At 40.4% G+C, this 14,562-nt stretch overlaps 1 protein-coding gene across 4 annotated transcripts in view; it reads right to left on the bottom strand.

Annotated features, from left to right (window-relative positions):
* lpp (LIM domain containing preferred translocation partner in lipoma) overlaps positions 1–10,353 on the bottom strand; it is a 140,588-nt gene extending 130,235 nt beyond the window's left edge. For 3 of the 4 annotated variants that reach the window (XM_061683396.1, XM_061683394.1, XM_061683397.1), the window contains exon 1: positions 10,107–10,353. The gene's annotated coding sequence lies outside the window, so the exon portion shown is untranslated. The remainder of the gene's footprint in view (positions 1–10,106) is intronic. The other variant, XM_061683402.1, reaches the window with a different exon arrangement.
* Positions 10,354–14,562: the final 4,209 nt, after the last annotated feature.

Here is a 14,562-nt window from a genome sequence, read left to right as displayed (position 1 = left end):
GTTAAGGCTTCATTATGCTGCCTAAATAACGAGCGAGCAGCGCCCAGTGCAGCCTCAGACCCTCTCGGTGGAATAACGAGAGTGAGTCATGCGGAGAGAAACAACTCAGGCCCGGTACACAGATAATGGCAATGGTTTTTGTGCCGAATTTGCCACTTTCCGACGAAGCACGTCAAACGCCAGACAATCTTAAGTCTTAGAAGATTAGCCTATAAGATTGTTCTTAGGTCTGACTGTGTTAAGAGTGGATTCGTCCCGATTTCAGGGTCTGAAACCGGTCGCGGCCGACAATCTTAAATAATGAACGTGTTCAATATTTCGGCCCTAAGTCTTCATGTGTGGCGGAAAGCCGACTTCTTCCAAGTTATGACACCGTGAATTGTGACTTTGAGCAGAACATAGCCAATCAAAAATCACCCCGATGCAACAAAAGGACACGACCGTAAATAAAAACAAGCATGTCTTACCCAATGTTTTTTGGGATAAAAGTGGGTTCCCCAGTCGGCAAAAAGTATTTTCCAAAGCAAGTCGTTTTTCGAGGACATCTGCATTTTACAAGACTCCCGGCTCCGGCAACTTCAGGAACACTCGGCAAAGCTCGTCGCATATCCGGAAGTGTTTCTTCTTCGGTATTGTGAGATTGCATGTGATTACACAAGATTTCGAGAACAGTGGCAGAACTGAATCCTTATGTGTGTGGTCTTCTGGGTTCAGATTATCGTAGCACACAACACGCATAACGACTAAAACTTTTAAATACCTGATTTTTTAATCTTTTTTTGTGGGGACTATCACAGCTAAAAAAAAAAAAAACATAGTTTAAGATTTGAAAAATCCTTGTGTGCGCACCAGCCCTTAGCCAGCCGCCACAACGATTGTTTATACTAAGCATTACGGTAACATGCCGGCAATGCGCTGCGGGGCCAACTTCAAAACAAATTAAGAGCCTAAAATGGCATTGATGTTCAATGTATTAATATGCGATGCTTTTATTATGAAGTTAGCCCTCGAAGCACATCGGCGCCAATTGGACCTGTTCCCATCTTTGACAATTCACTATATTGACGTGGATTTTCAAATGAAAAGTCGTTGCTTGCAGCCTATTATTGCCTTTTATGCATAAACTGTATTTGCTTCCATTGAGTTGCACTTCATGATTGCACTGTTTGTTATGTATGTTCAGTTAGCTCTTAGTACATTTCTAATTCTTCGATACATTTTATTTTTTAATTATCTATCATTTGTTCTTATTTAAAGATTAATTTTGCATTGAAAACTGTTTACATATTGTTTGTTGAAAAGTACTGTAGTAAAAATACAGGTGTTTCCCCTAACATGAGGAATAATCGTGATTACAATATTGATCAAAATAATCGTGATTATCATTTCGGACGCAAGCGTGCAGCCCCACTACAACGTAAATATGGTTTCGAGTTGCATAGCACATTACAACGGACGTAAATAGGGTACATTAGAGAGGTGTATGGGACATTAAATATGATTTCAATATGGTACATTAAAGGCATTAAATGTGTGAATATGGAACACTAGAGGTGTATATAACTTTAAATACTTTGAATATGCAAATCTCGCACGTTAAAAAGGTGTATGGCGCATAAAATAAATTTGTAGCTATAGTACAATAAATTTGTCTAGTCCCATATTTTGGCTATTTAGACCTCCATAGATTGACTCTCTAGCAAGGGGTTAGTATAAAAGTGTCAATTTCATTTTTTTTTTTTAATAATAACTAAATAAATAAATAAAAACTTGGTTTTGTCATACGAGTGTCCAGAAAAGCCCCCCCTCTGACAGCTACTTCTGTTTGACCCAGTTTTTGTCCATATTTGGCTAAGACCGTCCCCTTTCCGTGAAGAAGACCCACTTCTGAGAGCACACGTTTGTTATGTTAACAGCGCTGGCTCAGGAGCAGAAAGGGAAGGCAGAGATCTTCACTAGTGAGGTAGATAAGCTTCAGAAATTCGAAAGACCTGATTTCAGGCCTCTCTGCAAAAAAAATGTTGAACTCATGAATGCGCGGACGATTTTAATTCATCTTTCACATGTTTATCGGGGCACCATAGAGCCAATATAACATTCCAAATATTAGAAAAAGTTGGTAAGGCAAAACACAAGACCTTTAAATACGATGCCAATAAGATACATTAAAAAGGTATATCAGCACTAAGCAGTAATTGTCTGTCTTTCATGTTCATTTAATGCAGATGTGCTGTGAATTGAGTTTTTCAGTGTCTGTCATGTAAAATCGCGGCCCAGTCAAAAGGACTTGCCTGTGCAATAATATTCTGTCTGTCTCTCCGCCGCTGCTGTTAATATCACCCTCATCACCGCTGACCCCCGCGGCACTCCTGGGGAGTCATCAGACTTTAATTATACCTTTTTAATCACTACAATGTAATCTGCAGAGTAAATGGACCCTCTCTTTTTTTGTACATTCACATTCATAATCCGCTTCTTTGATTAACAAAAGCGCTCTTTTCTTTCCTGTCAATAAGCAAATGATAATGATGAGTCATCTCCTGGCCACATTTTACTGAATCGCCAAACTCTTTGATCTTGGAATTTATGTTATCATTCGTCTCGCAAATTAATCACATTTTTGGGCCTCAATAAGCATGAATAAACACCAATCTTTGAAAATTGTGTGTGAAGTGTATTTATTTTATTTATTATTATTTGTTTTTTCATCCCTCAGTAACGCCCCTCAAAAAGTTAGCCCCTCCGATCGGCATGAAATTGGGGGGACATATCGATCTTAACAAGGCGCATGTAAATGTCTCCAGGATACATCCTGGAAAGTGAATAGACTTTGAAGATGCCATTTTAGGTTATCTTTAGGTTTGTTATGCATAACAAAGGTCAAAATGAGTCTGTGACTTGGTTTAAGTTTGAAATCTATGTGGTTTGTCAACGGGTTTCCTCCCACATCCCAAAAACATGCATTAATTTGAGACTCTAAATTGCCCGTAGGCATGACTGTGAGTGTGAATGGTTGTTTGTTTGTATGTGCCCTGCGATTGGCTGGCAACCAGTTCAGGGTGTACCCCGCCTCCTGCCCGATGACAGCTGGGATAGGCTCCAGCACGCCCGCGACCCTAGTAAGGAGAAGCGGCTCAGAAAATGGATGGATGGATGGTTTGTCAATTGAATGCAAAAGGAAATAAAAAGCATAAGGCTTGCAAAACGGGTAGATTTCAAATCGTTGTCAAGTACTGCCCACTTCATAGCTGGTGCCCACCCAGTCAACTCAGCTGAATGGAAACACGGCATCTCCAGGCTTTAAGCAAGCGAGTCTAAGCCACCAAGCCATACAAATACTGTATATAAAGTACAGATATGTTGTTTTACAGCAACACATAACTTAATTTATAATTTATAATGTAACTATGGATAATGGTGACGCTTGCAGTCATCAGTATCCAAAATGTGTGCAAGCTTTAAACGTGTTATGTTTAAGTGAATGGGAGCAGATGACGAGTCTTACCTCAAAATAACCCCCACCTTCCCACATCCCATTTGAGCACACCTTCCCTATTAGTGGGCCAACAATCCAACGGTTGGTGAATTCTGCTTCACAAAGATAGTGAGACCCCACATAGAAGGATCCAAACGCGACGTCACTATGAACACTTGGCGGCCACAAGATGCTGTGATATCGCCAAGGACCAATCAGAGCAAAGCCTGATTTCTATATTTAAATTTAGATAAGAGTGATCAAATCAGATTAAAGCTTATTTAGATATTATTAATGAGAAATCCCGCTGTCTCAATTGTCAGGCGTAAAAGATCTGATGACATAGGACCTTTAAATTTGGAAAAAAAATAGTCCCTGACACCAGTTTCAGCGATCAACACAAAATTGGGTGGATACCGTCATCTTCTGTAATAGGACGCACAGAAATGTCTCAAGTACCCATGCTGACAAGTGGAAAGTGACTAGGAAGTGGGGTTTTTTTGGTTGGAAGCTGCCATTTTTAGGCGAAACCAGGGCTCAAAGAAAATAAAAAAATAGCTTGTTGCGTTGAGAGCAAGTGTTGCCGTCGGGCAATACGCTGGCTATGATGTCATCAAAGAGACGGGATGCATTGTCACTGTCTTGTGGCAATGTCATGCTTCATTGTGTTCCATGTCAAACGCAAAGGCATTTCACAATATAATTATTTTTTTTAAAAAGATACTGGTTAGCATTCCAAAGTATAAAGCATCTTTGACAACCTGAGTACAACGTAACAAGCACTTTTTTACACCCCCAGTGGTATTTTAAACATTGACAGCTGACTCAAAGGTGTTTCACACCGAGTGCGCAAAAGGTGCAACTGGTTTTATTATTAGCTGCGGTAAACTTGGTTTTATACTTTTATAACAGTGAAAATGTCAAAATGTTAATTTAGAAACTGCTTGTACCTGCTTGGATAATAAATTTATTTTTTCCTACAAGAAACAATTGTTTGGACCACTGACAAAATGGCGGTCGAACACGCTGCTTGATCTCCACATTGGCAGATTTCATAATTTGTTGATGAATTGTAAAGAAAACTATGATGATGAATCGGTGTGAAAAGGAAACGTGTGTCTTTTAGCATTTTTTTGTACATCTGATTCATCACACAAGGATCTTCAAAAACTATCCTGACAAAACATTTAAAAATAAATTTTAAAAAACGTGTGTTTTTTCCAGGCGCAGTGGATGACTGGTTAGCACATCTGCCTAAAAGTTCTGAGGACCAAAGCTCAAATCCGGCCTCACCTGTGTGGAATTTGCATGTTCTCCCTGTGCTTGCATGGGTTTTCTCCAGGTACTCCATATAGTGCACATCATGTATACACCCGATCAGAACAGATCACGTCACATGTAAAAACAGTTGACCAGAGATCTGATGATGTCAATCGGAATGACAAAAGTGTCTCCATCTAAACTCAGCTACTGTGTGGTTGGTCCGCTGAAGACGATCCCTTAACCTGTCAATCAAATATACATTGACGTTCGCTTTAGTCAACTAGTGGCTGAATAACGTGCCACTGAGGTTATGCTTCATAAACAGTTAACGTTCCTGTGTTTGTGTTAATCTGGGACTAACACACACAACAACTCGGAGAGGCACTGACTAAGCAAACAACTTTTCCGCGTTGGAGTGAGCTGTTTAGCTCCCTAAGTTGCTAGCTCGTTAGCTCGCAGGCTAGCTCGTTAGCTCGTGACCAGGCTATCAAACACAACAAACACTTAATTTTCCCTTAACTGTCTGTGTTGTGTGAATCTAGGCGCTGCACATGGACCAAGTATTGGACGAAGCCAACACCGGCAACAGTGTACCTGTCCGCCGGCGTTCCATGAGGCCAGTAGTGGCTAACGACAAAGCGTCCAACTCTTGTCGGCTCGCTCTGTAATCCGCACACCGTCAACAAGCGACAGTCGAAAGACGAGCTGGCCCCTCTACGGCTAGTTAGCTGATAGCTAGGAGCTAACTTCAGCTGTGGGAAGCCCTTCATCTTCACTAAGCTCGACCATGAATAAGTCACGACAGGTGATGGCACATTTTGTGAGCTGACTAGCAGCTGGAAGCTAACGGTAGCATTTGAACTTTGTCTTGTCATATTGCGATACGAACACTATTAGCACTGCAATTCATTTCAGCCTATTTTTTAGTATGGAAACATTATTTAAGACTTCCATTAAGAAGCGAAGAGTACTGCGATGTCAACGTGCTTTGACGTGGCGTCAGAATAAACGAACAGGGAAAAGAGCCTGACTGTAGCTGTTAAAAGGAGGACTCACACAGTGTGAATTTCAAATCAATAATACCAACCCCATCCCCATCTCCAACCCCACAGCCCCTTGAGAGCAGCCGCTATCAAACCGCATACATATGCGTCGCTCAGAACCATTTCTGACTGCATTAAACGCGGCGGCAGGCTTTTAAAAAATAAAAAGGACACGTTTGACAGTGTTGATGATGTTAAAGTTGAAAGACGCTTTGAGCCGCAGACCCTCCTGGTGGGTTCACTGCAGTCGCTCAGGCACATTTTAATGGTGCTACGGCGGCTGCTCTGCGTGAGTCGTCTGAGAGCTACAACGTTATGTTAAGAACTTTGAGAGGAAATTTCAGCTTCTACAGGTATGACCAGCATGCGTCTTTCATCCATCAATGGCCTCGCTAGCTAGCTAGCCACTGACTGCCCAACTGCATTACGAATACAGTGGTGCGAAGTGGACCCACAGCGCAGTTATTTCAAGTTTTGAGCTGTCACTTGGTGGATTTTTTTTTTACTTTGAGTAACAAGGCAAAATTGTGTGAGTTTTACATATTCTGCTGCTTGAGTGAAGTGAAAAAAATAAGAGCAATCAAGGTACTCCAAGGCCCTCGCGTGTGGACAAGGAGAGGCAGTCTCCCATGCACTTTCGGCCGTTTATTGAACAGGACAAACAGTCAAACTTACGAATACATAATGAGAACACTCGCAAGGAGCTGCTGTAAGCCACAACTCCCGCCCAAACGCTCACACGCAGACTAACTGGCCAACCAGACTCCAGCTCCTGGCGTCACTTACTAGTCCACGCCCCTTAAAGGCACACATCCAACACACAAATACTACAGTACGTGCAGTAATTACACTTAATAAAATCATCCATCCACCCGTACCTCTAGGATCGTGGGCGTGCTGGCGCCTTTCTCGGCTAACTCTGGGCGAGAGGTGTGGTACACCCTGAACTGGTCACCAGCCAATTGCAGAGCACATATTTGCAAACAATCATTCACACTCACACTCACACCTAAGGGGAACTCACAGTCTTCAATTACCCTACCATGCATGTTTTTGGAGTGTGGGAGGAAACCGGAGTACCCAGAGAAAACCCACGCAGGCACGGGGAGAACATGCAAACTCCACACAGGCAAGGCCGGATTTGAACCCGGGTCCTCAGAACTGGGAAGCAGATGTGCTCACCAGTCGTCCACCGTGCCACGGCCTTTATAAAACCAGTTTATTACGAGATTGTTCTAAATTGGAAACTTTCCATGGGAATTACTGGTAACAGTAATTTATTGGAATTAAAAGGAATTAATGGCCAAAAACCAGAAATTGACACTTAATTTTTCAAGTTACGAAACATCATTAGTTAAATTTTTTGCTTTGTGTTGGGAGCCAATATATGAGGTACGAGGAAGCTTCAGATTTGCCGCTGCTCGAATGAAGTGTAAAAATAAATTGACCAGTTATGGCACTGTAATGCCCTCGCATGTGGGCAAGGCCAGCTATGTATTTTGCATGGGCATCTGCGTATAAAAAAACTAAATGGTTGTTTATGCTTGAATATGATACCTTTCCGTTATATTACCCTTCAATTCCAAGTTAATTCTCTCAAACTGTTTGGGTCAAGAGAGCACTAACGGGGGAGAAAATGTTCCAAAGGAGCGCCCTTCATAAGCCTAACGCCAATTTAACATAACTACCATGTGTACCTCTTATCATTTCTTTTCAACAGATTGCTACTATGTTGCATAAGCACCGTTTTATGGAGATGACATGCATAGTGACTAAACCGAGCATTGTTGTTGATGGCCTTTTATGGTGCAACTAGAAGTGGTGGACAACCAGTCATTGATCTTTGAGATTGGGGGAGAAAAAAAATAAATAAATAAAAAAAGCTTTCGGTTAACAATGTTTCAGCAAATAAAGCATCATATTAAACAATAAGCATTTGAGTCATGGAGTTTAAAATCTCTATTTTTTTTACCATAGGGACAAAGTGTTGCCATCATACAACCTTTATTAACTGTATCGGCAATGTGTTTTTAAATTACTACTCTAATATTAATATTACATATTTTGAAAAAAAATAAAACTTTAAAACTGGTGAACAAATCTAAAATGATGTTTAGCACTAATTTAAGTTTTACCTGTAAAAAAAATTAGTACTCACCGACTTTTTTTCTTAATATTACATATTTTGAAAAAAAATAAAACTTTAAAACTGGTGAACAAATCTAAAATGATGTTTAGCACTAATTTAAGTTTTACCTGTAAAACTTAAATTAGTACTCACCGACTTTTTTTTCTAAGTCGGTGAGTATACCATACAAATATACGATGACGTTCGCTGTAGTCAAATACTGGCTAAATAACGTGTGCCAATGAGGTCATGCTTATTAAACAGTTAATGTCACCGTGTGTGTTAATTGATGACTAACACACACACAACAACTCAGATCAAAGCTCTGATGTTTTAAACGACATCGCCATGGTGGAGCGAGTTGTTTAGCTCCTTAATTCGCAGGCTAGTCGTTAGCTCACGAACACAAAAAACAGTTAACATTCCCTTAAGTGTCTTTGTTGTGTGTATCTACGTGCTGCACAAGGAGGAAGGGGGTTGGAGTATTGGACGGAGTCAACACCGGCACGAGTGTAGCGGTCCGCTGGCATTCCATGAGCCTACTCGCAGCTAATAACACAGCCATCCAACTCGCTCACTGTGTGATCCGTGCGCCGGCTCACCACAAAAATGGCAATTTATCGAGTCCAGAAAAACTATCGTGTTCATTTGATTTATCGAACGATAAGTCGATATCGTAATTATTGTGGCAGGCCTAACTACCAATAATGCATCTTTGTTCATCCATCTACTGTATGTAATCAATTAACACATTCAGTGCCACTGACTGCTTGAGAAGTCAAATATCCATGTTAACTGGGAGGGCTGGCACTGAATGAGTTAAAGAGGCCCAGATTTGACACTGAGTGAGTAAATTCAGATGATATCATCATTTATGTTGCGTATTTTTTGCGACATTATAGTTTGTTTGGTGAGCATTTTTTTTCATCCATCCATTTTCTTTACCGCTTATCCTCACTAGGGTCGCGAGCTGCTGGAGGCTATCCCAACTATCGTCGGGCGGGAGGCAGGGTACACCCTGAACCGCTCGCCAGCCAATCGCAGGGCATATAGAAACAAACAACCATTCGCACTCACCTTCACACCTATGGGCAATTTAGTGTCTTCTAGCAACCTACCGCGCATGTTTTTGGGATGTGGGAGGAAACCGGAGTGCCCGGAGAAAACCCATTCAGACACGGGGGGAAAATGCAAACTCCACACAGACGGGGCCGGGATTTGAACCCCGGTACCCAGAATTGTGAGGCAGATGTGCTAACCAACGTTCCGGCGTGTTTAAAATTTATAAGACATTTTTATTTTCACTTCACTTTAACTTTAAGAACTTTGTTTTATAGTTTCATTTCGGTCCAATCTTTAACCTGTATGTACAATCATTTTAAAAATATATATTTTAGTAGTTTTTTAATCTTACATTTAAGTGTGATGTTAATGTTGAAACTGCATAATGTTATAGTGGCTTACAATAATATGAAATATACTTTTTATAAATAAAACGTCTGTGTCATTTTTTATGAACACTTAACCGTGAGTGTTAAATGGAGATTTTTTTTTTAGGTGGTATTTTGTGTAAAACGTTTGAGAATCACTGATCTAATCCAATTTAAAGTGTCTGAGAAACTTATTATTATAAAACAGGTGATAACTATGAGTTATCACATTTAAATCCCCTGTTGCAGTTTGACGAATCTGTTTCTTCAACTCACTGCACAGCGGTTGGATTTACTTAAAACGGCTAACAAACACGCTAACAAACTCGAGCTTTGCTCTTGGGATTTTTGGTCCCAAAAAAGTTCCGACTTTTCCGAGACATTTTTCCTCTCCGGAGCTCATAGTTCCGTCTTCCGCATTGTCGAGAAGACCCGCCACTCGGCTACAAACAGAGCAAGAGACGCCCAAAGTTGTGAACAAAAACTTTCCCGAACTTCGCTCAGCTACGTCTCCTTAGCTAGTGACTAGTTAGCCTAGGATTAGCCCGGCTAGTCGTGGAGCGTCGGCCCTAGGTGTGTCCACGCCCTCCCCCCGCCAACCACGTCCGAATCTCGGTCACACTCGCGCATTCTTACCGCCGCTACCACGGAGCCCCTAAGAAGAAGCAGCGTCTTCCCCTACCCGAACACCCCCAACCGCACGTCAAACATTTCCTAAACCCCCCGCGGCAGCTCCACGCAACCGCGCGCGGTTCGCTTCGGCTTACCTTTTTATTTTGGGCTTTCGATGAAATAAAAAAGACAGGGAGACGGACAGAATCCTCGGGGGGGAGGGTGGGGGGGGGGGGGGAGAACAGCCCAAACTTCTTGATCCTCAATTCTGGGAGAGTTTAGTGGGCAGTGACGTCACGCGGTGAAATTCCAAGCCGAGGTTTGCCCATGTAAGGCAGCAGGCCAGCGGGGACAGCCAGCTGGGACACCCCGCTCCCTCACACCGCCACTCGGCTTGCGTGGCGCCGACGCCCTCTGCTAATGTGGAAGTACAGTATGTTTGTCTCGAGGGAAAAAAAAAAACAAACATATTCATCAAAACAATTAAATTAGCGGTTCTCTAACATTTACACTAAGGACCACCCCAAAAAAAATCCAAGCACTTCCAAGAACTATCATCATGACGGACATTACAATACAGTCCTATAGTAGGCCTAAGTGTTCATCAAAAACAAGACAGGTTTTATTCTATAAAAGTGTATTTAATTTTATTGTAAGCCATTGTAACATGCAGTTTAAACATAACCACTGTGCTAAATATGACTTTTATTTTATTATGTAAAGGAAATACAGGCACACATCCCTTTGATGGGTTGCTACACGTAATTATGCTATTGATACGAAACAATACTCTAGTGAACCTTACTCGCTATGCCTTATAAGTACACTTTCCAGTATGTTAGGAGGCAGGATTTTTGGCCTCGATTCAATGCAAATGTATTGAATTTATAAATGAAATCTAACCTAACTGTACTTAGTGATTCTTTCACTCGCCACGAGAGGGAACCAGCATACCACTAGTGTTACACTTAGAACACTTCGAGAACCACTGAATTGTGCTACTGCGAAGGGTTCATTTTCAATCTCAGCCAGCCCAACTATTTCCGGTTGTCATCGTCTCGTCAGCATTCTGTTAGATTTTTTTCGAAATGCGATCGGCTAGTCAACACGATGCTCCGGAAGGAAAATTAAAACATTCAGAGAACAAGACACACTACCGCTGAGCAATTACAGCGTACATTAGTCAGTCTTCTAGTAAGTACAACAGCGTTCATAGTTTTTTTTTTCCATTTCCCAAAAATTTGATCAAATTTGATTGATATCGTTGATTTGATATCAACGGATCATCGCCATCCAGAGGGATAACTTTGACTGTGGGATGTTTGGTTTTTCTTCATAGACCTGAAGCACTCAGATCAAACAGTAACCCCTATTGAGTCGTTGTTTGAATACGATTTTAACATAAGAGTAAAATTCAAGGCACTATTAAAGAAAGACCAGGCAAATATGACTATAAATAAGATTATTTTTATTTATTTATTCATTTTTGAAATTGTTTTAACAATGAAAGCCTCATTGAGACAAACTAAAACAAAATCTCCTTTACATTAAGTGTCCTGCTCCAGGACAACAACTAGTCATGGAACAAAAACAACATACAAACATAACTTTAGCACTAGCTGCCAAGGTAACATTAACAAAAATAAACTACATACCCCAATTCCAATGAAGTTGTGACATTGTGTAAAACGTACATCAAAACAGAATACGATATGCAAGTACTTTTCAACGTATATTCAGTTGAATACATTACAAAGACAAGATAATTAATGTTCAGGGTTGTGTGTATTTTGAGACACAACCTCAGAGCATAATTACTACTTTTTGAAATAAGGTCAAAACCTTATGAGAATAAAGCGTTTTTTTTTTTTTTTTTAAATTACGTTTTTTTTTTTTAAATTAGTTGTAATCTTAAGTCTTTTTTATGAAAAGGGTTGGAATGTTAATGAGAAAAAAAAGTTAATTTCAAAATTCAAACACACACTAAAATATTATGTAAACAAAAGTGGGGCTCCTACAAGAATAAAGTCTGATCATTTCGAGAATGAGATATTATTTTGTCCTTCTTATCTCAAGTTTAAGTCATGAGATTTAAGTCTTAATTTAACAAGAAACAAGTCATGTTATTCATTAGTTAATTTTGAAATTCACACACATACTAAAAAACAAAAACAAATGTTGAAGTCCTAATCTTGTGAAGATAAAGTACTGCTTTTTTTTGGAGAAAATACTTCTTTATAACGAAAAAGTTATAAATTCTTATGGGAATAATGTTTTTTATAGAACAACAATCTACATTTAATGAAAACTGACTGCCCACACTTCTTGGATGTGTCTTCTTTTATACCTGACATAAAATTAATAATTTAGTTTTCGGGTTAGTGTTTGCCGTTTTTAACATTTGCATAAATTATAACTGTTTTCAGGCTCTAAATGCAATAAAAACATCCAAAAGGATGTCCCCCCCCCCACCCCCACACACACACACACATTTTTAAGTGCGTCTCCTCTCTTTTAAGTATTTGTGGGTGTATATGTCCGCTTAGTTTGCCCGTTCATGATTTCATGCAAATAAACGATAACTGCTTCCCCCTCTGCTCATCTTGATAGTTCAGTGTTTTACAATGCTAACATTGTGTAGTGTGCCTAAAAACATGCAAATAGACATTGATGCTATCTTTTATGAAAACCAGCGGCAAACATTTCCAAGGGAATTGTTGCTTTGTCACAGGCGAAACAGGAGAACGAGCAGAATCGTCTTGTCACTCGACTGCATCCGATCGCATTGTGCTGCCAGCGGTTGAATATTCTCGTTGTATTTTTGTTGTTGTTGTTGTTTTTTTTGACTGCATAAACAGCTAACGCAGATCCAGCACTCTGATAACAAGCCCAAGGATTTGGTCTATTTTAGCGTCTTAGCCGACTCGTCCGCAGGTCGCTAAAGCTAATCTCATTTGTAACGTGTGACGTCTTAGTTCCTAATTTCCTAACGGGCCCGCCAGTGACGCCAACCCCCGTCGATGCACCGGCAAAGCCGATTTCAAACATACACCCCGCAACAGGAAGTCAAGTTAGCGATCAAAGATCAATTAGCATACTGCGTTTGAGGACGTTAAGAGCTTTGATGTCTTGCATTTCCTTGGATACGATGTCTTTCAATTTCACACATGACCGGGGGTTGGGGTTGGGGGGGGTTTGCGCTCTCAGGGTCCACCACCACAGATAAGTCACACTGCATAGGGTTTATCGCAATTTTAGCAACGAGCTGAAGAGAATAACTTCGATTGTTTTGGCATCCGATATCCTGTTAGCCTAATTGCATAGCTGCCTAAGTCATATTTGAACGTTTTTAGAAAACAAGAAAAAAAAGAATTTTTTTTTTTTTTTAGCAAGCACATTGGTATTGCGGAGTGACACAATCTCCTGCAAAAAATGGGACTATAAATGCAGTGAAATGGCAAGAGCTGAGGAAGACTGGACAGAGCAATTAAGCGGTGCATAAAATGTTTGGTTGGGTTGTCTTTGAGTAATTTAGCAAAACATAACGGCTAGCCTGGTAGCGAACGTCATCTCTCCCACACGCTACCCTTTCAACTTCGTCTATACCAATAATCCGAGCAACAGAAAAGTCTTTTAACTAGACAGTTCCTCAGTGATCATGACTGACACTTCACACCTTCAAAGTACTAAGACTAAAACCATTATTCAAGTCATTTACCCCGTTTTCTCAATCGCTCTGCCTTGTTCAAATGACGTAAAGGGTTTGTTCTCTAGCGGCCCTCATCAGAGATTGCTTGAGGTTTCGTTATCCGGAAGTGCATGGCACTAACCCATGCTGAACAGGCGTATTTGAAGCGTTTATTTGTCCTTAGTGGATGACACGGGCGGCGAAAATAAGTTCACATTTCAATTTGTTCCAGGTCGGATATCCTGTTTTGCTCGCAGGTTGTAACGCTGCCTACACACACACACACACACACACACACACCACTCCCCCCTTGAGATGAGTAAACCTCAAACGCAGAAGACAGCAGCTGGGCTCCTCACTTCCTCTTTCAACGTGTGAGTGAGCGCTCGCGTTTCGAACCCTCTGCACCATAACTTGCGCTTGCTTCCGTCAAGTCAACAGTTTACAGGAATCATAAGTGGGCGATTTGATTCACAATTTCGCATGCCACATAATAACATAACATAATGGCCGTTTCCATGCACACTCAATAAGATTCCAACCATTACCACCATTTTCCTTGATTTAATACAGACTGGTAAATCTAAAAATCGATTTTAGTAAAATAAAGAATGACATTTTGGAATGTTTTTTTATTTTTTTGTGTATTTTGGGTCACTTTAGGAAAAAGTCACCAAATTTCAGGATGAATGACATTTAGAGTATTTTTATTGCTGTCACTTGTCAAAATTGGTCAAACTTGACCAAACCGTACGAAAGGGTTAAGTCCCCAATTTTAGTCTTTCATAAAATGAAAGACTCGATTTGATTTTGACTTACCGTAGTATTAATGAGACTTGACTTAGACTTCCCAAGACTAATATGTTTTGTTTATGAAATCATTTTTGTTTTGTTTTTTTTAAAAAAATATTTCTTTACAATTT

This window comes from Phycodurus eques, chromosome 8 (assembly GCF_024500275.1).
Source record: "Phycodurus eques isolate BA_2022a chromosome 8, UOR_Pequ_1.1, whole genome shotgun sequence".
In the NCBI taxonomy this organism is placed as follows: domain Eukaryota; kingdom Metazoa; phylum Chordata; class Actinopteri; order Syngnathiformes; family Syngnathidae; genus Phycodurus; species Phycodurus eques.
Note: the sequence above shows the minus strand (reverse complement) of the source record. Positions and strands in the feature narration are given on the sequence as shown.